Source organism: Canis aureus, chromosome 1, assembly GCF_053574225.1.
Source record: "Canis aureus isolate CA01 chromosome 1, VMU_Caureus_v.1.0, whole genome shotgun sequence".
Lineage (NCBI taxonomy): Eukaryota > Metazoa > Chordata > Mammalia > Carnivora > Canidae > Canis > Canis aureus.
In genome coordinates, this window is record NC_135611.1 from 75,315,207 (window position 1) to 75,342,055 (window position 26,849).

The 26,849-nt window shown below is 41.4% G+C and overlaps 1 protein-coding gene and 1 long non-coding RNA gene across 12 annotated transcripts in view; one reads left to right on the forward strand and one right to left on the reverse strand.

Moving 5' to 3' along the window:
- Positions 1-26,849, reverse strand: part of NTRK2 (neurotrophic receptor tyrosine kinase 2) — a 327,804-nt gene that overhangs the window by 219,859 nt on the left and 81,096 nt on the right. The window lies entirely within an intron of this gene.
- LOC144318258 (uncharacterized) lies at positions 20,456-26,444 on the forward strand. The gene is made up of 2 exons (XR_013384066.1): positions 20,456-20,584; positions 26,282-26,444. It is a non-coding gene; the product is annotated as an uncharacterized LOC144318258 (long non-coding RNA).

A 26,849-nucleotide genomic window follows, 5' to 3' on the forward strand; every position in this document is an offset into this window, starting at 1 on the left:
TGGCACTGGTGAGTAACTCTTCTAAACTTCTCCAGTCCCTTGATTTTCCTACCACTATACCCAGGCTTCTCTGTCCTCAATCTGGCCATGTCTCCTCCTCCTCCTCCTGCATTTTTGGCTGTCCCCTAGGCTCTCTGCTCCACAATCTCTGGCAGTCTGTCCATACTCCTGGCTCTCACCTGGAGTTAGGCTATGGCTTCCCAACTGACTGTCTCTGCCTGTGTTCCAATTCCCTATTTCTCAGTGCTAGGAAACAGACACCTGTTCCAGGGAGGACTGGAGCCCCACATTCAACTCTCAGTGGCTTGCAAAGCTGACACAGTTCCGATCCTACCTAAGGTCCTCTCCAGGTTCCCTACAGAACCAGGATCATCCGAGGCCACCCTGATCATCCTCTCCCTTTCTGTCTCCTGCCCTCTATCAGTCCACCTGGAAATGATTGGATATTTTTCTGTCCTCATGCATCTGTGTCGCAGGCACATAAGACCATCTTCCCTCAGAACACTGCACCCTGCCCTCATCCCACAAACGCAAAACTCTGCATGGAATTCCCTTTGCCACTTTCCTGCCTGGGGGGCTCTTACTTTCAACAGCCAAGCTGTAGTGCCTCCTTCTACATAAAGTCAGCTCTGAGTCTGTGAGGCTGGTGCATCATCTGAGCCCCCATCTGAGCCCCCATCAGAGATATTCACCACAGAGCATATTACTTTGGTCTCTGGGACTGGCTTTTCAGCAAATACATTCAGCAAATACTTCTCAAGGGTGAACCTCCCCTCTTGACAGCCCCAGTATATAAAACACTCGACCACACATCTTAAAAATTGGCAGACTGACTCCATGAATCTGATCAGCATCTGCCAGATTTACATTTTTGATAATTCTCATTTTCTTTCCATTTTTCCCATTTTTAAAAATTTAATTTTCACTAAGTACAGCTAACCCTTGAACAACAGCGGGCAAAAGGGAGCCACACCCCCAGGCAGCTGAAAGTCCACATGCAATTTTTGACTTCCTAAAAACTTAGCTTAAATAGTCCATCTACTACTAGTAACTACTGTTGACCAGAAGCCTTACCAATCATGTTAGCAGTCACTTAACACTTATTTTGAATATGTATTATGTACTGTATTCTTACAATAAGGTGAGTTGAAGAAAGAAAATATTTTTAAGAAAATTATAAGGAAGAAGAAATACATTTACAGTTACTGTATCTATCAGAAAAAAATCCACATATACGTGGACCCATGCAACTCAAATCTGTGTTGTTCAAGGATCAACTGTGTATTACTCCTGGTCTCTATAAAATAGTTTATTTCCCAAAGATTATATTATATTATGATATAATAACTATTGTAATAACTAAAACTAATAATTATAAAATAACACTTGTTGGAACTATATGCAATAGTAGCAGCTAATACATGATATTGGCTACATGCCAGGTTTTCTTCTAATTGTCTTCACATGTACTAATTCATTTAATCTTCAAACAGCCCTATAGGTAGTACTAGGAATCCCTCCTTTTATTTTATTTATTTTTTCTTTGAAGATGAGATGAGGAACTAGCATACAAAGGTTATTAAGACACATCTACCCATACAATCAGTCAACACTGTTCATGCAGCAGTATTTCACCATGGCCCAGTACCCCAAGTAACTGAGGGATCTATTCATATCATCCTAATTCTGCCAAAGGGTAGAGAGCCAATGACTAGCTCCATCTAGAAGCCACATTCCCTGGGTCCTGAGACTCTCCGGAGCTGGTCCCAATCCATTGCCTCTGTCATTTTACATGAGTTCATTTTGTGCCTGGTCATTATGAGTACACACTGGTTCTGGTAGTATCATTTCAAGCTTTCAGATATTTGACCAGCACAACATAGAATTGCTTCTCCCTTGGTTCAAGGACAATGAAAGGTCAATAAAAGGTATCGAAATTGTGTAAGTTTTAGTAGGATTCAAAAGCCTTAGGATTCCTTGTTGGAGCCACCACCTCCACCTTGGCATGTCCACAGTTCCTTAAGGCAGACAAGGTGTCAATGATCACAAACATGTGATGATCTCCAGGAGCTTCATCTCTGAGAATTCAAACATTGTGCAACATAAAATCTTTCTCAAAAACAAGCCTTTCTCCCCCTTTTAGTCTTTTTTTTTTTTTTTTTTTAAATTTTTTATTTATTTATGATAGTCACAGAGAGAGAGAGAGAGAGAGAGAGAGGCAGAGACACAAGCAGACTCCATGCACTGGGAGCCCAATGTGGGATTTGATCCTGGGTCTCCAGGATCGCGCCCTGGGCTAAAGGCAGGCGCCAAACCGCTGCACCACCCAGGGATCCCCCCCTTTTAGTCTTGAGATAGCACCTCTCTTTCCATCATGTTGTCATTTTCCTTGTTAGATATTATTAAGCCAAAATGATGAAAAGATTAGCCTATAAAGATAAAGAGAAAGCATATCTAATTTTGGAGAGAAACAGAAAAAGGAACCAGAAGTAGAGACAGATGGATCAAAATAACAAAAGGGAGAAAAAAGAGAGAGAGAAAAGAATAAGTAAAAGAAGTGATAATATTGAATATCATTGAAAATTTGTCCAGATGACCGGTAGCTGTCCAGAACTGGACTGCTATTGGCACACACCATATATGCATGTGACACCAGGCAGGTGACTTCATCTCCTTTGAGCTCAATGACTTCCTTTTCTAACACACGAGGGAGTTGAGGGTTAAGTGAAATAGCATATGCACACAAAGTACAGAAATATGCTTGGAGCAAAGCAAATGCTCAATAAATGATTGAGCTATGGCAGCAGTGGTGGTGATTTTAAGGAAGATATCAATTTTACCAACTTGGCGGTTCCCAGGGGACCCTGGGAATGCAAGCATCTGAGATGAGACAGAGTTGGCAAGGCACAATGGAAGAGGCTGGAGCTTCACACTACCACTTAACACACTCTGGTTTCCTTGGTTTTGTACAAAGGCATGTGTGACTTTTGGAATTCCCAGGTCATGTTTCTAAAAGATTTCTCAGTTCCTTTCACACCAATGTTGCAATAAATTCTGGCACACACTGCCGGCGGAGAGGCTCCGGTAGCATGGCACTTGTGAGTAAGTCACCAATTTGGCTGGAAATGAAAGAAAACCTCAGTTCATCCTTCGTCTGCAATGATTAGCTGTCCCTGCCTCTTGAAATTGATGTTTTAAGAACAGTTAGTCCAAGTCCAAAAACGAATGCCTTCCAAGGACATTTTTCTAGTGTAGGTTAAGTTATTAAAGAAAGAATAAAAATCTTACAGCAAAAAATAAGTCACAACATACAACTGAAAAGCAGATGCAGCAAACACTGTGTAATTACAGATTTCTAGATCTGGAAGGTTATTTTTTGTTAAAGATTTTATTTATTTATTTATGAGACACACAGAGAGAGGCAGAGACATAGGCAGAGGGAGAAGAGGACTCTGTTTGGGGACCCCAATGTGTGACTCAATTCCAGGGTCCTGGGATCATGACCTGAGCCAAAGGCAGATGCTCAACTACTGAACCCCTTGATCTGGAAGTTCTATAATCAAGTATTTTGGAGACCCAACTGGAAACCAATTCTCCCATTTTTCTACAAAAGCGTCTTGATAGCATGAGCCAGAAGTAATCCTTCTCTCTGAACCCTTATAGCAATATCTGTGACCCTCTTCTAGAAAATATAGAAGTCACTTGATTGCCAAGTACTATTTATTTAGCCTCATGAGCATACTCCTTCCTCCAGGTATACACACCCACCAGGCTCTTCACATACATTCAATGAAATCAGTGAATACACTCATGAGACTCAGATTCCAGATCCTCAGTGTTTTGACCAGTGTGGATGACAATGATAAAGACAGCTGGACTGGAGCCGCCAACCTTTCCAGGAAATGACTGGTTTTGACCTGTGCAGCATGATTTTGGTTTGGGGATTTGCCATTCCTATTGATTAAGTTGGGGAATAGAAGCGGGAACAATCCTTTCTAAAACTTCTGCGATGTGATTTGCATTTTCAAATTGCTGCTAACCTCATCTGTTTAGAGGTCTCCGGAGAAATACAAAGAGAGGATTAAGAAGAGGCTTTCTTTCATGAAATGCATGAACTCGAATTAAATAGGATTTATGACTCTCTGGTTCCTCTCTCTACTTCCCCAACTTCCCAGAGAAAATGGATTCTACTGCATAAATGGGTTTGCCAGAAACATTTTATAAATGTCCAGTCCTCAAAGTAACTAAATTGTAAGAAGGGAAAAAAATACTCATAAAGATACAGATAAGCTCCCAAAGGATTTATTTTTCCCAATGGATCCAAATTAAGATGTTAATCACTCAGATAGATGGAATTCTAGTATTTTGAATTATACTGGACATTGGACACTCTTGTTATCGTATGTGAACACCAATTAGTTGATGAAGAGTAATTATTAAATACTCTCTGTCCCTACCTCTCTGGAGATATCACTCAGAAGAACACAGTCCTCAGCCTGGCCCCCTGTACATGGTAACCACCAAAAAGAAGTAGCTGTTGAGTATGTAGCGTGTCAGTAGATCGTTTGAAATAAGCACACAGAAAACAGACACTTGAATGAATGAAGGTTTTCTCTCTCCCTCTCTCCATACATATACCCAAATAAACACACACATACACACACTTTTGAACATAACCATCAAACTCTTCACACTTAATGTCAATAACCTCATTCCACTCCCACAGCTTGCCATGCAGAATAAGCATCCTCTCATTGTCCAGAAGAGAATGAGCCCACTGAGAGAGATGAGGAATTCACCCAAGGTCGTATGGCCAAGTAGCCCACCGCCAAGTGACTGGAGCCAGGATCTGCCCGACTTAGCCTGTGCCTTTCCATTGGGCCACAATCCTTCCTTTCATCGTGATATGTTTGCCCACAATATTTAGGGAATTCATTTTTATTTTTTAAAGGTTTTATTTATTTATTCATGAGACACCGAGAGAGAGAGAGAGAGAGACAGAGACACAGGCAGAGGGAGAAGCAAGATCCCCATGGGGAGCCTGATGTGGGACTTGATCCTGGGACCCCTGTATCATGCCCTAAGCCGAAGGTAGAAGCTCAACCACTGAGTTGCCCAGGCATCCCAATGGAATTCATTTTTAAATCTTATTTCCCACTTCCAATCCTATTAGCTCGAATTACTTGAACTCATCATCCTCATTGGCAGTTCCACCCCAACCCACTCTCCTCCCACTACCCTCAAGTGTTCTCTGGACACATACACATTATTAAGATGCTGCCCCTGCACAAAGTCCTTAGGGATAAATCCTATCCAAAGGGTGTCCCCTCAACTCCCCTCCAGTCTCTTATCCTAATTCTCTGCACCTATTCCCCACTGGCCAAAACCAAAGTCCTTGCAAATGTATGGTTGCCATAGGCTTCTCATTTGTTCAAGTCTTGGGATAGGAAATTCCAAACTGGCATGTTCCAGTCCTTCTTCTCTGCCCTTCTTGCACTCCCTCACTCTGCAAACTCCAAAGCACCTCCAATGTTCATCTTTAGGATCAATTTCTAAGCTAGTGTAGATACCCTCTTGGGGGCTCCCACAGCATCCTGCACTTGCCCTCTCTCTCAGCACCTTTCAAATTCCATTTCAAGGATCCCTGGACTCTGCTGTCTCAGCTAAGTATATGCTCCTGGAAGATGGGGCATCTACCCCAGTGCTTAGTAGAAATACATATGTAAATGAATAAATGGAAGTAGGAAGGGATGATAGTAAACACTCAACTTTTGGGGGTGAATCTGACTCAGAGAACGAGCTGAGAATTATTCAGAGCCAACTGAGTAAATAATGTGAGTGATCTAGATGGGTCACACTATTTAAGGTCCAAAACCATTGCAATAAGAATACACCAAGATAAAGACCACTGTTGAGACATGCCAGTCAACCCCTGTACATACCAAGTGTCCCTTCATAGACTGCTCTATGTTTACAGTCTTGAGTAAACACCCACGAGAGGAAATGCCATCAAGAGTGGTCTCTCCTGCACTGGGTGATATGCTATATGTTGGCAAATTGAACTCCAATAAAAAAAAAAAAAAGAAAAAAGGAAGTAAGATGGAACAGCTGCTTCTTTTTATTATTATTATTATTATTATTATTAAACATGCAGATTAGAAAAAAAAAAAGAGTGGTCTCTCCTACCAGGGATGCAGAGGACAGGCAATGAGAGGAGGTTCACAGGAAGGCAATAGCCGTGTACTTCTCATCTGAGAAACAAGCTTCAGTGGTTTCTTTTGGTCTCTCGTGTATGATCAACCTTCTCACACATGGGGAAGTGAAGCCCCGCACTCCCACCCACTTCAAGACACAGGTCAACAGCTAATTTAAGAGGAAGAATCACGTCTTGATCAAAGGGACCGGTTTAAGAAAAATCATCTCTGCAAAAAGTCAATTCTCACCAAGCTGTTAACATATCTGGCAAATTAACAGATGACCAATTAGCAGACGACGTCAGGCTGGGCTGCTGCGCTTCACAGTGCAGTCCCTTACAAATGTTGAGGCAAAGAAACGTCACTGCCTCAGAAAATGTGGCACTTGGTGATATGACAAGTACAATGGTATTTATCATCCACATCCACAGCCTAATGGACACGAGCCATATCTGAAAAGGGAAAGGGTGATTCAGCCTATTAAGTATTCAGAACATCATCTTTCAACACAAGATGGTCCTTGATGATTTTTTTTTTTATATCTGAAGGCACCCTCCAAGTGAGAAAAATGCAGAAGCAAAACAACCTACAGCTTCTCTGCTGGAGCTATGGTCACAGCAAAGTTAGGTATTACTTGGGTGGGGAGCAGCGCCACGCAATATACAGAGGGCTCTTCTCTTCCCAGCATTGTTCCCTCAGTGGGAGCCACAAGCTCATACCCAACATGTTGCTTTTCCTTCCCTCAACTTCCCTAGAAATGCTTTGCAAAGTTTTTGGAGAGCTAGTTTTAAAGCGGGTTCAGATTAGAGATTTCCAAAAGAAAGCCTTCCTTAAAACGTGAGTCCTCGCCAGCCTGCATCCCTGGCTTGGGGAGCCCTCCCGCTGAACTGAAGATGAATTGTCTGGCTGTTAATGAGACAAACGACATAAAGTTGTCCTTTGGTGAGACTTTAATCCCCGGCCCTGCTCCTCCCTCCCACTGACGCGTTTTCCGGGAGGCCATTTTCCAATCCTTTCAACAATTCTCTCTTATGCAACTACTTAGTTTTCAAACACCCTCTGAGGTATTATCTAAAAGTCATCCATTAAAAAATCATTACAAATGGCCCTACTATAAACGACTCTACCAGCTAAGAGATTCCCCAGTTAAAGTAAAAAAACACTAAAGGAATTACCATAATAAGGGGTTATTTAGCTACTTGTTGAATCTTTCACTCTGGGTCAATATAAAAAAGACTCTCAAGACCCGATGTTGTAAAAAAAAAAAAAAAAGAAAAAAAAAAAGACCCGATGTTGTTTTCAAATTGCTGCATTTAAATGGGTGTACCCTGTAAAAGCTAAAGAACTCTCTAAGCCATGTCAATTAGATCCTTGCATTGTCCCATGAGGAGACTTGATATAATTGTACCCATAGTACGTGGGACCCCCCCAAATCAGTGCAAATGTTTGTGACTGTTTCCCCCAGGGGGCATTCGTCTCACTGAAAATAAACATTTTTTGACTGGCTAATTCAGGGTACCAGAGAAAGAGTGTTAGTTACACTGAAATGACCAAAATACATATTTTGTTTTTGAATCTGGAAATTCACACTTTCAATGGGATGCAAAAGACCATCTTTAGTGAGTAGTTCTCGAATTAAACGCTTTTGTGCATATGCAAAGATATTATAGGAGTATGGAAAAATTATTGTGTTCCAGAAGGTAAGAAATACTTGAGAATGTTATGAGTTCTTCAGAAGTGTCAACAACAACAAAAAAATAGATGTAAAGAGTATCTAGCTATAAGGAGAGATTAACTTTAGGGGTTATGGTTAATTTTAGAATACTTTGGGGAACTGTAACTGGTGTGGCTTAAGATTCTTCTCCATCCTAGAAGTATTAAGACTCCTACCATAGCTCTTTTTTTTTTTTTTTTTTTTTAGTGCTTGCTTTTAAAAGATCTATCACATCTCTTCTGATTAGACCACACAGTTACTTTGCACACATAGCTCTGGATACTGAAAGCTAAAAATAGAACTGGCCTTCTTTGGAAGTTTTGAAAAGACAATGGAACATACAAAGACTGCACATTAACTGTTTACACTGTGAATCCTGACAATCTTTTATAAAAAATAAAATCCATGTGAAGCTACAACAAGCATCGTCAAAAAGCACTCAAATGCATAATCCCTGAGAAAATCTGTATCAGAGCCAAACCTGTTTTAGGATTTGATTGATTGATTGATTGATTGATTGATTTGAAAGACAGTGTGCAAAGAGGAGGAGAAGCAGTGGGACAGGGACAAGCAGACTCTCTGCTGAGTGTGGAGCAGGACTAGGGCTCAATCCCCCAACCTTGGGATCATGATCTGAGCCATAACCAAGAGTCAGAGGCCTAACCAATCAAGCCACCCAGATACCCCAGAACTAAACCTCTGTTTACTTACTGAGAATATATCCCACAAAGTTGGCTATATCCCTGAAATTACCACCCCCATATAAGTCAGAAGACTTTTTTTTCGTTACAAAAAAAGAAAAGAACTATTGCAAGTATGATAACTCACATTTCTACCTATAACCATTTGATATACTAGCTCTTACCTAGGAATCAACAGATCAATAAGGGCTATTGCTATTGATCAGTGAGGTCTAACACCACTCCTCAACCCTGAAGGCAACCTTGAATATATCTCTTTCTCTTTATATACAGTCTCTCCATCTTCATATATAAAATGGAAGTGTCCACAGTAGGAATCACAGACACTTAAGGCAAAATTGCAACAGAGTATTCTCTTGAGCTAGAACTTCTTTCACCTCTCATCTTATTGCTTATGTACCTGCCTAAGAAAAGCCAAACCAGCAACCTGCTATAACATATGTGGAGTGCTGAATGGTGGGTTGTTATTTTGTTAGATATTTGGCTTAATTTTTTTAAAGACAGGGGTCAGCAAACTTTTCCCATAAGGGATCAGATACTAAATATTTTATGCTTTTTGAGCCAGATGGTCTCCATCACAACTACTTAACTCTGCTATTGTAATGTGAAAGCAGCCCTAGAAAATCCATAAATAAATGGGTAGGGTTGTGTTCCAGTAAAACTTTATTTACAAAAGCAGTGCATCAGATTTGGCCTATGGGCCTTAGTTTGACAATTTCTGAGTTTTTAAAAAAATTTTGATGGAATATACTTTATTTTTTTTAGTGGGTTGTACTTTTGATGCTATTACCTAGAAAACTCATCACAAACCCAAGGTTATGTAGATTTTTTCCTGTTTTCTTCTGAAAGTTTTATAGCTTTATGTGTAGGTCTTGGATATATGTCGAGCTAATTTTAATATATGGGGTGAGATGTTTGTTAAGTCTTGTTCTTGCATATACACATCCAGTTGATAGAGCACATTTCTTGAGAAGACTCTCCTTTCCTCAATGAATTGTCAATACACCTTTATCAAAAATCAGTCAGTAAATATGTAGAGAGAAAGTAGATTGGTGCTTACGTGAAGTGGAGATGAGGAGTGACTGCAAATGGACATACATCTTTTTTGGAGTACTGGAAATGTTACCAAAAAATAATTGCATTGTGCACTTATAACAAGTGAATTTTATCATGTGTAAGTTCAATAAAGCTGTTTTTTAAAAAAATCAGTTCTGTTTTAAGGGGATAACTCGAGTCTTTTTCTTCTCCTTATACTAGGAAACTGATGTGTAGCACATCTCAGAGGTTCACTAATGGCAAGAGTGTTAATCATAACTAGATTCTTAAGGGAAAAAATAATGTAGGATTCCATTTACAACAACTTATTATAAATTCACAAAAGCCAGCTCTCCAGGGCTCTCCTCTGACCCACTAATGGTGCAGTTTGTTAATGTCAGACAGTCTGAAGTGTCTTGGTTTCTTCTTGCCACCTCTGGTGTTTACTTTCATCAGCAGTGGGTAGAAACAGAGAAGGAGGCTTCTCCAGAAAGGAAGTCCAATATGGCACTAGGATCTCACATCCAGTACATGTGAGAAAAGTTCTTCAAATTTACACACTTTGTGCTTACCTAACTAAATGCCTCACCTTCCTGTTCCTGAGCATTTGAAGAACAAGTCAGGTCACCCACACCCAGCTGAGCCTTGAAATAACCCACTATCACAGTGCTATTCCCAGGATGGGGGCACAAGAAGGTGCAGCACGTAGAGGGACTGGCAGCACAGCACACCCTTCTCAATCTTCTCCCTCTTACAGAACAAGGAAATTTCTGAAGCTAATTTGTCTTAGCCTTGTCTAGACAAAAACTAGGGACAGACAATGCAAAGCACTCTTTTATAAAAAAAAAAAAAATTCGCTAGTTTTGCTTTTACCAAGAAAGGGAAAATGGGAATAAGGGTGTGGCTGGGAGGAAACTGATCTCTCCAATATGGCAGACGAGTTGCCTTTTCAACTTGGCCCTAACCTAAACAGAAAATCTATGTATTCCATCTCTCTGATAGTTAAAGTATTCTTTTTAAATTTTTATTTATTTTTTAAAATATTTTATTTATTTATTTGAGACAGAGAGTGAAAGTGCAAGGGAGAAAGCATGAGCATGAGTGGGGGGAAGGGCAGAGGGAGAAGGAGGCTTCCCACTGAGCAGGGAGCCCAATGTGGGGCTCAACCCCAAGACCCTGAGATCATGACCTGAGCAGAAGGCAGATGCTTAACAGACTGAACCACTGAGTGGTTCAATCTGGGTTTTTTTGTTTGTTTGTTTTTAAAGATTTATTTATTTATTTTAGAGAGAGAGAGAGAGAGAGCAAGAATGAGAGGAGCAGAAAGAGAGGGAGAGAGAGAGACTCTCAAGCAGAGCTCAATGTGGGGCTTGATCCCAGGACATGACCTGAGATCATGACTTGAGTAGAAATTAAGAGTCAGATGCTTAACCAAATATGCTACTCAAGCACCTCAAAGCATTTTTTTTCCACAGAGAACAAGTCCCCTTAGAAAGGAGTGCATTTTATAAATATAGAAAAATCAAGTTGTAATGGAAGTTCTACATCAGGTTATTAGGCTTCCAATGGTGTTGAGGTAAAACCTTTAGATTGCGTATCCATGTTTGATGGACTACTTTTTTTTTTTTTAGTATTGTTACTCATTAATATTTTTACTCTTGTCCATGTGCCCAGAGACCCTGGTGAAATGAGCATTCTATAAATCTGATAAATAATTAATGCCTCCCCATCAATACCTCCCAAGGGAGAAGTAAGGAGGCACTCAAATATGTATTAAAGTCAAGGTCTCCCCTTCTGATAAATGTTGGGGGAAGGAGACAGAGGCCAGAAAAAGCTCATCTCACCTGGTGGGGCTCAATGCAGCAAGCTGACTCCTTCCACTTATCTCTCAGTAGAGAATAAATATCTACTATGTCAGGCTCCACGTGGGGCACACAGAGGCCAGGAGGTGGAAACGTGACATGGGTGCCCACAAAGCAAAGTCCATCAGAGCAAGCTGGGCCTTCCGTGCAGGGGGGCACTTGCCCATCCTGAGCTTCACTGAAATAGCGGTGTCTGGGTCCCCCATTTAAATTCTCTGAGAAAATTCTTCTGTCAACACAGCAATAAAGCACTCCTCAGAGGGACTTCACAGAACTCGGCAGCCAAACTGAGCCCAGGGGGAATTCCAAGGTAAGTCTCTTGAAGAGGTATAAAGCCTCATTAGTGCAAAGAGGATTTACTGTGCTCCTGGTCCAACCACTGATGCAGGTGCCTTGTTCCTTAATTTGTGATTCATTATGATTCTACAAATCACCCAATTATAAAGAATCATCACTGGCTGGCGCCTATATAGCCTCCCTCTCTTCTAAAAATATCAGTAATAATCAGAAGGCACCTACAGGCCTTTCCATAGAAGAGAAATCTGCTGAGCTGGCAGTTGGTTTATTTAAAGGAAGCAAATAGCCAGGCTGTTTATACCCACAATGTAATGGAAGATAAAAAAAGAAAAGAAAAGAAATCGCACTGTTCAAATAAAGTTAAAAAAAAATCATTTAGGCTGTCATTCTGCCTTAAGGTAAGTCTATCTATGAATCACCAGGGGCACACAGGAAATACATTATTGTAGACCTTGAAAAAAAGAAGCTTCGACCAGCAAACCTTCTGCATGGTCAAAGGTCATGCCAAAAAATGCTTAATTAGCACAGTTTTGCAATGGATTGTTGCTGGTTTGGTAAATTTTAAAGAATTTGGGGAGCTGGTTGACTTCACATTGATAGCTTGATATCAACCATGTTAAGAATACTTTATGCCATGGAAATCAGCCAATGGTATACATTATGGCCCAACCCCACTCCACTCCATGAGCTGTTGTTAAACATTTATTAATGTACATTAGTCATGTGCTTTGCAAAACAACTCCAGATCTCTCTTCTCCAGACTCTTGTGTTCTTTGAGAGTGGAGAAAAACTCTAGGAGTCACAGCAGAAATCATGTTTACAATTTTCTAGATTTGGCCTCTGAGTAGAGCAAAATAAAATCAACCACTTTGCGAGACCATCCATTTACAGACAAGAAAAAACTACTCTATTAGAAAGTTACCACTAGTCCCAGTTTACCTCTGCTCTCCTCCCCAGTGTTTGCCGATCCTTCAAACATCTCTGAGTGTCTTCACAGTGCTCTTGGATTATGTCACATCTCTCAAAGCTCAGGTAAGAACAGGTTCAGTATTTGAATGGCACAGGTGACATTCTAAAGAACCACAGGTGACCTTGCTATTTCTGATGGACAACCTCATCTTCTTTCTTTTTTTTTTTTAAGATTTTATTTATTTATTCATAGAGACAGAGAGAGAGAGAGAGAGAGAGAGAGAGAGAGAGAGGCAGAGACACAGGCAGAGGGAGAAGCAGGCATCATACAGAAAGCCTGATGTGGGACTCGATCCAGGGTCTCCAGGATCACATCCTGGGCTGTAGGTGCTAAACTGCTGCACCACCAGGGCTGCCCCCATCTTGTTTCTTCATATGGCTTCCCCCCTTCTTGTGATGATGGAAGCTAAATGACCAGACTGGATGTGATTTCACTGTTAGGGTTGTTTCTGATAGAAACAACCCTTAGTACAACCCAGGGCCTGGGAAATGTATCTTCCGCGGCCTTCAAAAATATTTATTGGCCCTAAAACCCCATAATAAAGATGTTCCGACACCGATGATTGGGGATGATTCTCCGTGGGTTTGTCACATTTCCGTCTAGCTCACAAAGAGAGGCACCAAATGCCTTTTGCTCTAGATTATTGTTTTAAGGAAGCGTGTATAGCAAAGAGCCTCAGAAGGTAGAGATGGTAGTCCTGGAGCAAAGGGAAAGCATGTTGACCACCTGTTAAAAGAATCCAGATTCTCTAAACTCAGGGGTTCCTTTTCTCTCAAGCAACCCATAGCTCATGTAGGCATCCATCTGGGCTCACATGCATCAGCCCCATGGGGACTAGGGACACGGAGACCTGATGCCCATACACTGCTCATGAGGCTTCCTTTGCCTCTGACCTGGAGCCTCCTGTCTTCTGCAACCCCCTATGATGCCGTGGCAGGCTAACTGGTTAGCTGATGAGGAGAGGGAAATCTCAGAATCCTCACAGTGCTTGCCACTTGTTACTCATACAGCATTTAAAAGGCATCTAAATCCATAGTTCTATCTCTATCTCTATTGCTATCCATCCATCCACCCACCTGTGCATCTAACGAGGACTCAGCGTGTCCCTCAGAGATTTTTGGTATAAGGCAGCTCACAATGAAGTTACCAGGATGAAAACTGCAGAGCTGTCATACTCTATCAAAGGTCACCACGTGGAAGTAGGCAACAAGAACAAAATGAACACTGGCCTTAACCTCTTTTTTGTGCTCTAGGGCAGGGCTTCTGAAACTCCGAGGAACATATAAATCACCTGGGAATCTCGTCAAAATGCATAGTCGGATTCAGCAAGTCTGGGATGAGGCCCCAGATTCTGCATTTTCAACAAGCTCCGAGTGATGCTGAGGATGCTGGTCCCACCAAGGACCATACTTGGAGAGCAAGGTTCTGACAGAAACTAAATAAGAATTGTATACACATCAACACCCTGATATATGCATTATCTCAACATTTTTAATAAAAAGATCTATGACAATACAGAAAGTCCATCTAAATCAGGGAATTCCCATATTAGTTTAGTAAAGGGTTACCAAAAAATTCCCAAATACATGATTGTGACTGCTTATATACTTATATCAAGAAAATACTTATATTCACCTGCACTGAAGTAAGCTGCTGGCCCCAAGAACTATTTTTTAAAACTGTTACCAGCCCAAAGAAATCAATCTTGCTGTCACATTTTATTTACTTGAGAAAAAGTTTGGGTGCCAATTTGAAAAGCGTGGCAGAGAGAGAATTCAGAAATAAAAGAAAGGTGGAAAATATATTTGACAGTTTTATTGAGAAATATTGAGTGACACCTTTCTTTTATTCCTTTCTTTCACCTTTCCTTTCTTTTCACTTCTTCTCTCCTTCCAACCCTCTCTCTTTACCACAAAGACAAGCAGAAGGCAGCAAGTTGTATTTTGGTTTTCCACATATTCTTTTATTCTCATGATGTTGGTGATGATTACCTTTAAAAGATTTATCTGTTCAAGATAAGAAATCCTGGGTTACACAGAGTTCAAACGTTTCTGCACCAAAGACCATCTCAAAGCTTTAACAGGCCCATACACATCATGATTCACCAAGAGGGGGAGAGGGGGCTGCATTTTCCATATCTGACTGCAGAACCCAGCTTCACTCCCCTTGCTAGTGTTCTGAGGAAATCGCTCTGAGAAAGAGCACTCTGGTCCAAAGATTTTAGACACCAGAGCCAAGCTTTTGTGTTTAAATTAGTACTACCTGGAATAAGCTTTGTGGCCTTGGGCAAATCATATAACCTCTCTGAGTATCCAGTTCTTCATGTATAGGAATCAAATGACATCTATCACATGGTGCCCTTGTTTTGTCACAAAATGAGACAAAGTACAAAATGCCAGGCACAGAGCCCCCTCTGCCACCTGGTTTTTCAGATTCAGAGGGGATGTTAATCCAGTGTCCATTGAGGTCTGGCCAGAAAAGTGTCCATCTTACTGAAAACTACTTTTAGAGATGAGGCACTGGCTTCTTTTCTGACCTCACCCATTGTTTCAGAGCCTGGCATGTGTCTTGGTCCCGCCCACTCAAATCTGAATATTTTCTTCCAAGGGCTGCCCACCAGGCTGTGTCTGCCTGTCATCAGTCCCAACAAACCACAGTCACCAAATGAATGAGAAGAGAACAGTGAGACAGGACAGGTCACAGAAAACAAACAGGCAGGACTGAGGCCGGGCCAGAGACAGGAAGCACAACTGTCTTGAGTCAGACCAGGCTTCACCTCTCAGGAGGAACATGGATGGGGGCAAGTGAAGTCATCTCCCTGAGCCTCACTGACTCCATTAAAAAAAAATAAAGATAACCATGCCTATCTCACAAAGCCATATTGAGGAATTAAGAGAGACAATGTGTAAAGCACCTCACACACCTCACACACAAAACCTAGCACAGAATAGGAACTCATCAAGAAAAGTCAAAACTAAGAGAAATGTTCTTGTTGGAGCTAAGAGGGAAAAACAGACTCTGTGCTTCTCAAATCCATTCTCTGATTTCTAGATTAGAAACTGGGTATCATAACCCTTCTGAGGAAAGCCCACAAAAAGGAATATACATGGGGTGGAAAGTTTCACTGTCTACAGCTGACTTCAGATATGCCCAATAAGGGGTGGTAGGTGCAGCTCTCATGCTCCCTTCTAACAGAGAAAGAGAGAGAACCTTCTCCTGGACTCCAAGAAAAATAAAGCCAACAATGGAAAAGCAATAAGATTTCAGATTTGCTGAATAAGGACCTCTATCCTGACCATCCTCATAGTCAGGTAGGAGGGTCACTTCCTTCAGACAGGACACCCTTCACTTCCTCTGGTCACTACTATGTTCTTTGCCCACCCTTACACATTTATTAATATACTGTCTCGGTCACTACAGTGGCTGCTCCACCAGACAGGGACAGAGCTATTCCCAGGGTCTAGTATAGGCTGGCCTGGAGTGGGTATCAGTAAGTATTTGTTGAAGGAATGAAGGGATCCTACATTAGTTATTTAATAAGTATGACCACTCAAAGATTTATAGTCCATTAAAAACAGATGAAGACATGAGACCAGGGATCCCTGGGTGGCGCAGCGGTTTGGCGCCTGCCTTTGGCCCAGGGCGCGATCTTGGAGATCCGGGATCGAATCCCACGTCGGGCTCCCGGTGCATGGAGCCTGCTTCTCCCTCTGCCTATGTCTCTGCCTCTCTCTCTCTCTCTCTCTCTGTGACTATCATAAATAAATAAAAATTAAAAAAAAAAGACATGAGACCAGGAATCTTTAAAAATTAAGGTTATTTATAACTCAAATGAACAGCTTTAACAGCAAATCAAGGAAGAAAGTAAATAGGCGTGGCAATAACCAAATCAACAGGCTATTGTCTTTGAGGAGTTTTTAGGTTAATAGGAGGATTAACAGGTAAGCATATTCTTTCACTATGACGGGCTAAGCATTTTTCTTAATGACTATCCACAGTAATACAAATCTACACAGAAGCTACTTTGTCAGGGGTGCCTGGGTGGCTCATTGACTAAACATCTGACTCTTCATTTCAGCTCAGGTCATGATCTCAGGATCGTTGGATCGAGCCCCACATTGTGTTCTATGCTCAGCTCGGAGTCTGCTTGAGGTTCTCTCTCCCTGTGTTCTTTCTCTCTCTCCTTAAAATGAATAAATAAATTAAATATTTTTTAAAGGGACTTTGTCTATCCTGAGGGTATCAGAGAAGGCTTCCTAGAGGAGAGGATACCTGAGCTTCATCTTTAAAAGATTAGTAAAATTAACCAGGTAAAGGGACGGACGAAGAGCAGTCCAGAAAGAGAACAGCTGTGGTCTGTGATAAATGCTGACATCACCATACAGAAACTATAAAGGTCCCTGGTAAGGTTTTCATGAATTTTTACTGAAATTTTCACAAGTATAGTGCTTCTATAAGCAATGAATAATTCAAACAGGGGCCAACGCAGATGCTGGATGCAAGTTCATGCATCATTCCCTTTATCTCTCCATTATTTCTTTAAGGATGTCTCCCTGGAACAGACTGGTAACTCCTATGAGATGCATTAGGATTTTCAGGACCTGGCTGTCCATTTAGAGGCCTGGTAATGTCACTTTCTGAACATATCCTGGTACAATACTGTCACAGGACTCAGCATGACCATCTCTGTCCTATGTTCCAGAAGCACATTCCTAAAGCCCTATGCTGTTTTCATCTTCTCTGTACCTTTGTGTTTCTATGAACCACTGACATTCTGTCATAAACTGGACAAAGGTCTCTTGTATACAGCAAATTCATATGGTTTGATTTAAGCACTTGTTGAAATTATTTTCAATCATTCCCATTCTAGGAAATTTAGTATGGTGTTTGGTAATATATTTTGTTATCTTTTAATAAAGAGGTAGTCTCTTCCAATTTTAGTAAGTCATGAAATTTTTTAAATATTTTATTTATTTATTCATGAAAGACAGAGAGATAGAGAGAGGCAGAGACATAGAGAGAGGGAGAAGCAGACTCCCTGCAAGGAACCCTATGTAGGACTCGATCCCAGGACCCCGGGATCATGCCCTGAGATGAAGTCAGATGCTCAACCACTGATCCATCCAGGCTTCTCAGAAAGTCATAAACTTTGATGTTAGAATGGTTCAAGTATCTAGAAATAGACATTAATACCCCATAAAGGAGAGTCAGAGTGCAGCAGCTGGAAGAGCTAAAGCATGAAAACCAGAAAGATCTAGCTATGAATTGTGGGTTCTGCCAATTACTAGCTCTGTGACTTGAGAACACTAATAAATGTTCCGGACTTCAATGAACTCATTCTGAAAATGCAAGATTATTAGAAAAATCTGAGAAAATATGTCAAGGACATGTCATACAGTGTTCTCTCCCTCAATACCTGGTAACTCTAACCTATACCTAACTTAATCTCTTAATGAAATTTTCAGATCATCCACTTGCACACGTGTAGCCCAAATTAGCAAGTAAGATCTAAATATAGTTTTAAACACACCGATAACAAAAACATCAAAGAACATTTCTCAGAGCTCTGATAGAAAATATTGTCTTAGGTCAGTTGCTCAGAATTAGAACCAGAAAGCAGTATCTGTAGACAAGTGATTGAGTCAAAGACCCCTGGGGTGGTGGCGGGTAGGGGCTGTTGAGAGTCATGAAAGGAAAGAAGCATCCAAGCAAGGCTGTAATTTTAGGTGAAGACTCAGTCTTAGCCTGATCCTGCAGAGGACTCTGGAGTGTAAATGACACTACAGGTCCTGCAGAGAATTTGTAATTTACCCCACAGGGGCTGGGCAGCCTTCACCGGTCAGCCACCAGTAAAGGAGGGGTTAAGGGAACAGGGTGGAGGGTGCTTTGGTCCCAGGCAATTCCAGCTCTGTGTGTGCCTGTGTATGTGTGTGTTGGGTCGGGGAGGAGTTCTGCTAGCTCAAGGCTTGCCCTTTGAAGAAGGTTCCAGGTGCTAGGTCACAGAAGCACACATACACAGGAGCCAGGCTGAGCATGCAGGACTAGTGAAGGGAACCTGACGGTGGCCAGTGGAGCACAGACATCTATCTGCACCATTAATCAAGGGTGTTTCATGGAAACATCTTTGTTGACCCTGCCTTCCCATTATTGCTGTTGGTTCACCACAAAGCAATGGACACTTAGCTGTAAATACATTCATTTGTCTTCCATAATTTGCAAAGGACTAAGTTTGAAGTAAATATTTCCTGAGAGTGTAAAATTCAATTTTGAAGTTTTGCCTTCAGGCATCTGAAAATGAGCTCTTCAACCTATTAGAGTTGTGGATTTCTGCTGAAGGGAGTTGCTGTCAGTAATGAAGAGACCCTGCACAGGCTGGGAAGGGGTGCTGGCCAACTCCTCAAATACCAGGAAAAAAACTGGCAGGAACACTCCTCAGCTCTTTCATATGTGTATATTCATTTAACCATCCACGCTGCTCAGAGAGTCTGGGATGCTATTTAAATTGCCTTGTGGAATCCATGCATTTCGTTAACACAGATCTATATAGTACAGAGATTCAAGACTGCTTTATCCAAATAAGTTCTTGTAATTAAAAAATATATAATTTCTTGTACTTGTATGTCCTTATCTGTAGAAAGAGTATGCTGACCCAAAGACTTCGGGTGCCAGGGGCTTGATGGAAACAGCCAACTGGGTAGGTAGACTGGATCACAAGATGGTCTGAGAATTAACTATCATTATAAGTTACTACAAAAACATGAAATAGCAAAATAATTTTTAAATAACACATGCAATTACTTTGTTAGGATCGTGGATGATGTGATACAATACCTCCTTTGAAAAATTCTCCAATAGGGGAATCCCTGGGTGACTCAGCAGTTTAGCGCCTGCCTTCGGCCCAGGGTGTGATCCTGGAGTCCCGGGATTGAGTCCCACATCAGGCTCCCTGCATGGAACCTGCTTCTCTCTCTGCCTGTGTCTCTCGCACTCTCTCTCTCTCTGTCTCTCTGTGTGTGTTTCTCATGAATAAATAAATAAAATCTTTAAAAAAATAAAAATAAAAAATAAAAATAAAAATTCTCCAATAATGGGTATAATTTGGTAATTGGTAACTTAAAGCAATTATGTCAATACATCTGGAGGACCCAAATCAGAATAAGAAAGTGCCCCCTACAAATGCCATATAAACAGATATGTTAAAACAAATGTCATGTAGAATTTCTCAGGGGCCCGACAGAAAGATAACACTGATAATTAATGGGCACCTCGAGTTTTCCCACCTAGGTAGGAGGCTCAGTTCTAAATAAATAAATAGCAAGTGACCAGCATGGCTGCCCACTGAGGGAAGGGGGCTATTTACTATTCAGGGATCCTCCAAACACCTTTGGAGCTTAGGAGATGAATGAAAAATGCCTATGGATGCAGGGAGGGGTTGGGGGAGACACAATGTACCCCAAAAATGGCTGAGTGCCTTCCTCAAACAAAACTTTCAACCATTACCACAGTTACAAAATAGCTGTGATGAACCGTCATCCAAGGTGAAACATTTGCTAAAGTTAGTGCTAAGATCAGGAACAAAGCTACTCAGACTTGGCGTCTCCCCCTCTTGGCATATTTAAATTCTGAGAATTCAGAGTCTGATTATAATTCTCTGCTTCCGCTTGCATTGTTTCGTAATTGAAAAGAATCTTATATGTAGTATAAGATGCTGAACAGAGGGAAAACCGAGAAGTCAAACCAAAATTAATACCGTCCAAGAATCCCTGCCAATGAATGGGATTATCCAACACCATGGCCATTGTTTCCCATTTGTAAGTTTTCATTGTGCAGGTCTGCACATGGCAGATCTGTCTTTGCAAATGTACTTTCTTGCTGGTAATATCTGGGTTAGTTTCTTCATATTTGCTAACCTGCTCATTAGGTGATGGGTAAGAAAGCAGACTGGAATAAATATGTATTGCTGGGTAGTTCATAAAGAGGAAGACCTGATAGTAAGGAGGACTCCCCAAGGTCTTATGGGGTCTGATGCAAAACAATTCTGCTCCACCACCCAGGGCCAGAGAAGAGGGACAAGTGATTGGGGGAAGAAGAAAGAAGAGGGCAGAGCTCCCCAAATAAGGTGTGAAGCATCAAGAGAGAAAAAAAAAAGCATTTAAGGAGATCTGGACATTCTGCCCATAGAATTCCAACACCCCACAGTCATTCAAGAAAGAAGACTGATCTAGTCCATAAGATGGCAAAGTGCTATTAAGTAATTTGTTGGGAGGACAGTAAGCAGGAAAATCAAGTGCTGTCTTCCTCTCTGGAAGTGCACAACTTCGAAACTTCAGCCTGACCTTAAATTCTTGCCTTGTCTCTCAAGCTGAAAGGCACACATGCAGAGCACATGGGTTCTCCTTAACGTTTAATCACCATGATGAGGGAAAACAGAGGAACTCCTACAATGTCTCTGCTCACTCCAAAAATGCATCATTGGAGTTTTCAAACTGTGGTGTTTTTCTCCCAATAGCAAACAAGATTTCAAAAAAGAGAGAATTTTACTCAAAGTATATCAGCAATGAAACTTACTATATAATGCCCCTGTTCTTGGAGGAAACTAGGCTGTATAAGAGGAATCAGAGTGAAGCTAAAAGGATCAGAAGGAAAACTCAAGACACAACTAAAAAGCCTTGTCCTACCCGCAAGTGGCCACAGTCACGTGATCAACAACCACCACATATTTCCATGATGGCGTAATGCCTGGGGAATGCAGACAACTAACAAACATTTTACAAACCTACATTTTGGGCTATGTGTATGTGTGTGTGCATTTGTTTTTGTTTTTTTTTTTTTAATTTTTATTTATTTATGATAGTCACAGAGAGAGAGAGAGAGGCAGAGACACAGGCAGAGGGAGAAGCAGGCTCCATGCACCGGGAGCCCGATGTGGGATTCGATCCCGGGTCTCCAGGATCGCGCCCTGGGCCAAAGGCAGGTGCCAAACCGCTGCGCCACCCAGGGATCCCTGTGCATTTGTTTTTAAGGAAGTTTAGATTTTCGTTTTTGTTTTTTTTTTTTAAGATTTCATTTATTTATTCATGAGAGACACACAGAGAGAGGCAGAGACATAGGCAGAGGGAGAAGCAGGCTCCCTGCAGGGAGCCTGATGTGGACTCGATCCCAGGACCCCAGGATCACACCCTGAGCCAAAGGCAGATGCTCAACCACTGAGCCACCCAGGTGCCCTGTGTGTGCATTTGTGTGTGAATGTTGAGGAGGGAAGGGTGAGGGGTGTCATATTCCTGAAGCTATTCATGAACCTGCAGTGGAATCTCTGCACACTGTTGTACGTGAATATCTCTCCCCTTCCCCCCAAGCAGTATTTTCCCCTAAGTCATCTTTTGTTACCAGAAACCAATTCATTCTATTAATCCATCACTGTAGCCCCCACTGGAGTTCTTTACATACACTTGCACAATGTATGCCTTATCCAAGTACCTACTGTACCATACAGCAGACAAAAGCCTCACAGAGGCCTATGAGTCCCTACATGAGCTACATTTCTGCCACCCTTCTGGGCTCTCCTATTGCTCTTCCCACCCTCACTCTGTTCCAGGCACACAGGCCTCTGCTACTCCTTTAACGTGCAGAGCTCACCCCAGGCTCCCTGCCCTTGCATTGGCTGTTCCCACTCCCTGGAATGCTGTTCTCTCAGATATCAGCATGCTCACTCCCTCACTACCCTTGAGTCTTGGCCCAAATGTCATCTTAGTACATGCGCCTGTCTTAACTATTAACTATTTATGAACAACAAATCTGTCATTATCCTCCTCTTACCTTGTGTCCTTTATTCATGGTATTTTTTATTACTTGTAGATTGCATCTGTATTTCTTTCTCTGTCTTTCTGGTCTTCCCTCCACTGCAGTTTAAGCTTCATGAGGCAGAAACTTTGTTCTATTTTGTATTAAATCACCAGAGCCTTCAGATAGTCCTATTCAGATACTCTTTTAAAATTTAAATTATTAAAAAAATAATAATAAAAAAATAAAAATAAAAAAATAAAATTTAAATTATTTACTTCATATTTTTTCTTTATTTCATTTTTTTAAATTTAAGCCTTATCTTAAATAATAATATGTATGATGTGCTAGGGATTTTTTTTCTAATAAATATTAAAATAAATGTAGAGCTATCAAAATTAAAGATGTTAGCCCCTGAATAACTTACACCTAATCGAGCCTTTAGAAATAAGTTCCAACTCAAAAAAATACAAGGAAGAAATGACCAGTTAAAGAATCTTGCAACAAAGGGCCCCTGGGTGGCTCAGTCGGTTCAGCATCTGCCTTCAGCTCAGTTCACCATCCTAGGGTCCTGGCATAGAGCCCCACATCGGGCTCCCTGCTCTGCAGGGAGTCTGCTTCTCCCTCTCTCTGCCGCATTCCCCTGCTTGTGCTTTTTTGCTCTCTTTCTCCCTTTCTCTCAAATAAATAAATAAAATCTTAAAAAAAACCCTTCCAAAAATCACTTATACTGCCGAAATGAAGGACATCCTACAGGACAACTAGCTGGTCCCTTGAAAAAGTCAATGTCAAGAGGAAAGAAATGAAGGTAGCCTTCTAGATGGAAAGGTACCAAAGAAGCCCATTTGCCAAAGGCAATGCGTGAACTCTGAGTTGACCTCAGTCTGAAACAGAAACTGTAAGAGGTGCTGTTGTATCACTGGGGGAATCTGAGGATGCATGAGGTGTCATCTGTTACTACAGAGCTGTTTCAACTTTCTCGCAGTGATACTGGTATTGGGATTGTGCTTTTAGGAGATAATGTATCCTTAGTTTTCAGGGAAACGTGCTGGAAAGTTTAGGTGGAGTGACAGGATATGGGGAACTTATTTTCAAACAGCAAAACGCTAAATGGAGGTTGAATCTTGGAGTTGAGTATACAGATGTTCGCTATAATCATCTTTCAAATTTTCTTCACGTTGGAAATTTCACTATAAAAAGTTGGGGAGAAAAACAAGATCCACACATGACAAAATTATCTGGAAGAAGACAAATCAGGAAAGAACAGTTCTCATATTCTTTCTGTCCCCATGGAAAAGCAGAAGGTAGGAGAGAAGGCCAGCAAGTTTGCTGCAGGTAAGGGGAGCCCTGTAGCCTATCCCCTGATAAAGTATGGGGGTGAGGGAACTACAGAAGCTCTAGTCAGCACTGGAGTTAAAAAAAAAAAAAGAAAGAAAGAAAGAAAGAAAAAGCCAGAGTCCATCTTTCTGGGAGGACCTAAAAAGGTGGCCAAGAAGCCATAGCAATCCCAAGTTTATCATGACATAAGGTTAATAAATTAGGGAGACCATAATGTGTCCAGGCAGAGAGAGCAGGGGCCAGTTTTATAGAATTTCTTGGTCTCAAAGCCTCATGGATGCTCCTGCAGAGACGTGTGTGAAGTTGAGAGAACCTGGTTAGGAACCCAAGATGATGTATATGTAACTAGTCCAAATTTGGTGGCCAAGGACAAGTGGGAAGGTGGGCAACACAGCAGCCAGCAACATGAAGAAGAAATGACCACCCATGGCCACAGATGCACCCCTCCCACACAGTGGCATGGCATACCCTTGTGGCTTTAATCCCACATAGTCCCACACATTGCACCATCATCCAGAAACTGAAATGCCACCTGAGGAAATGGAGGAAAGACACCAGTGTGAAGACACCAGGCTCCTGACCTGATGGAATAAATATCAAATCTTCTGTGATCAACCAAAACTGCCACAGACACAATCTGTCCTATGTTAATAATAAGGAGAACGTGATTCTACATCAGTGAACAAAAAAGAAAAAGACTATCCTACGTGGCACCCAAATAATAAAGGGTATCACCAGAAGGACACAGTAGACGCTTCTAGTGAGTGTGGGATTGTTCTGAAGGGCTTTGTAACCGGATGGTAGATGCTGAAGCTGGAGGGGACCCTCATATGCCTTTCAGTTCTGTCCTGTTATTTCTGGTCCTCACACAATTTCCTCTTACAGATGATCCAGGAAGTCAGTGTGGGAAAGGCTCAGTTGGGTGGTTGACTCTCCTTGGGTCTTGCCGGGACTACTAAAGTGGACAATCATAACTATAAATAGAAACACCACCTCGTTGCTAGCATCCTCCCCTCCCACACCACTCCCACCCATGAACTCACGTCCCCTTCCTGCCTTCCACTGTCACTACTTGGGGCAGAGATGACTCTTCTACTTTCAATTCAGGGTATTAATCTCTTAGTACTAAAGACTTCAAAAGTTAGAATGAAAATATCTCCCTCTCTCCCTCTCTCTCCCTCTCTCTACCTCTCTGTCTCTTCCCCCCACCCCCGCCTTGCTTCCTCCTTGTCATCCTCTCTGTCCTCAGACCATGAGAGCTCCCAGATGATCACAGAAGAAGCCAATGACTTCTACTTTTGCTGGTGCCTTGATGAAAACGCAGACCTCCCACTGCCATCTGCCCGCTCAAGCCTTGGCTTCTCTCACAGGAAATGCAGTGTCTTGGTCTATGGATATAATAACATGGATGACAATCGACAGTATAAGGAAGAATTTATTTTCACCAAAATTCCTCTTTTCATCTCTAGCAGGCTGGGAACACATAAAAAACTAAAGCCTATATTTGGGGCTAGCTCAGTCAGAAGAACACACAATTCTTGATCTCAGGGTTGTGAGTTCGAGCCCCACGTTGGGTGTAGAGATTGCTTAAAAATAAAATCTTGAAAAAATCCATGCCTATTTTTTGTTAAAAGAGACCATTTTCACAGTCGCAATCTCCTCTGTGCAAAAGGGAAGTAGCTCGAAAAGGAGGCTCCATGAGCTCATGTTTCTAAATTTAAACTGATGATTACTGGGTCTCTACTGAACCCGACCCCTACCTGCCTTTCCTGCTACTTCCCAAAAGAAAGAGAAAAAACTTCCATACCCAATCCATCCATCAATAAAGGAGATTTCTTTAAACAGGTGACTTGTACAATGGACAATAAAATTAAGAATTTGCAGTAATTCACACTTAGTGTCTTTAAAGAATGAAAGGCTTAACATAAACATGTTTCTGCAGCTTTGCATTCATAATACATGTCCAAAGAGTAGAGACACATTATAATTACAATTTTGTCTATAAACTCAATTAATAAGACTGAAAAAACTAACAGACACTGTCTACATATGACACATTTTTCTGTAATTCAGATTCAGCATAAATTCAGACAGGACTCTCCTCATGCTCTTTTCCTTAATGATGTATTACTATAACGTAAATCTGAAAAATAACTGCCTCTTCAGAAATTAGTTCAATAATACAGCCAGTAAATTAAAGCACTAATTTATTTCTTATAATCACCTAAGACGGGTATTATTTCCTCATCTTACTGAAGAGGAACCTAAGATTTTGAAAGTTTAAAAAATCCACACACACCCCAAAATTATGGTTAGTAGGTGGGAGATCCAGGACGTGAACCCAAGCCTGATTCATGAGTCTCTAATGTTATATTCCTCTCTGCTCTTAGGTTTGAAGACTGAAGATTTAACAACTTATGAACATGAAGGATATGGGTTATTCAAACAGCCTCTTTTCCAATGTGCCACAGGACAATTCTGCTGATTTGGAGCTAAATTTATTCCCAGAGTCATTCAATCTCTTTGCCCAAAATAAAGGGAGATGAAATCGAAGCATATGTTAGAATTTAAGCCAAGCTATTATCTGTCCTCTTCGGAAATTCTGAAAAGCATATCCACCAAAATCAGATGCTAGGGATGAGGAGGAAGAAAACCAACAGAGAGAGGGAGAAGTAAAATTAGGGATCACAGAGATGTAGAAGGACACAATGCAAGGCAAATAAAAAATTTAAAAAAAAAGAAAAAGAAAAAAAGAAAGGTTAAGAAGAAAGAGAAACAGGAATGGAGTGGTGGGGAAGAAGAATACCCCAGATGTCCTGATTTGGGAAGTCCCTCTGAAAGTATTCCAGGATCTGTGTAAGGAGGGAACCCGTATGGTGCAGCTGGTTAGCCTCCAACTCTTGGTTTCCACGAAGGTCATAATCTCAGGGTTGTGGGATCAAGCCCACGGTGGGCTCT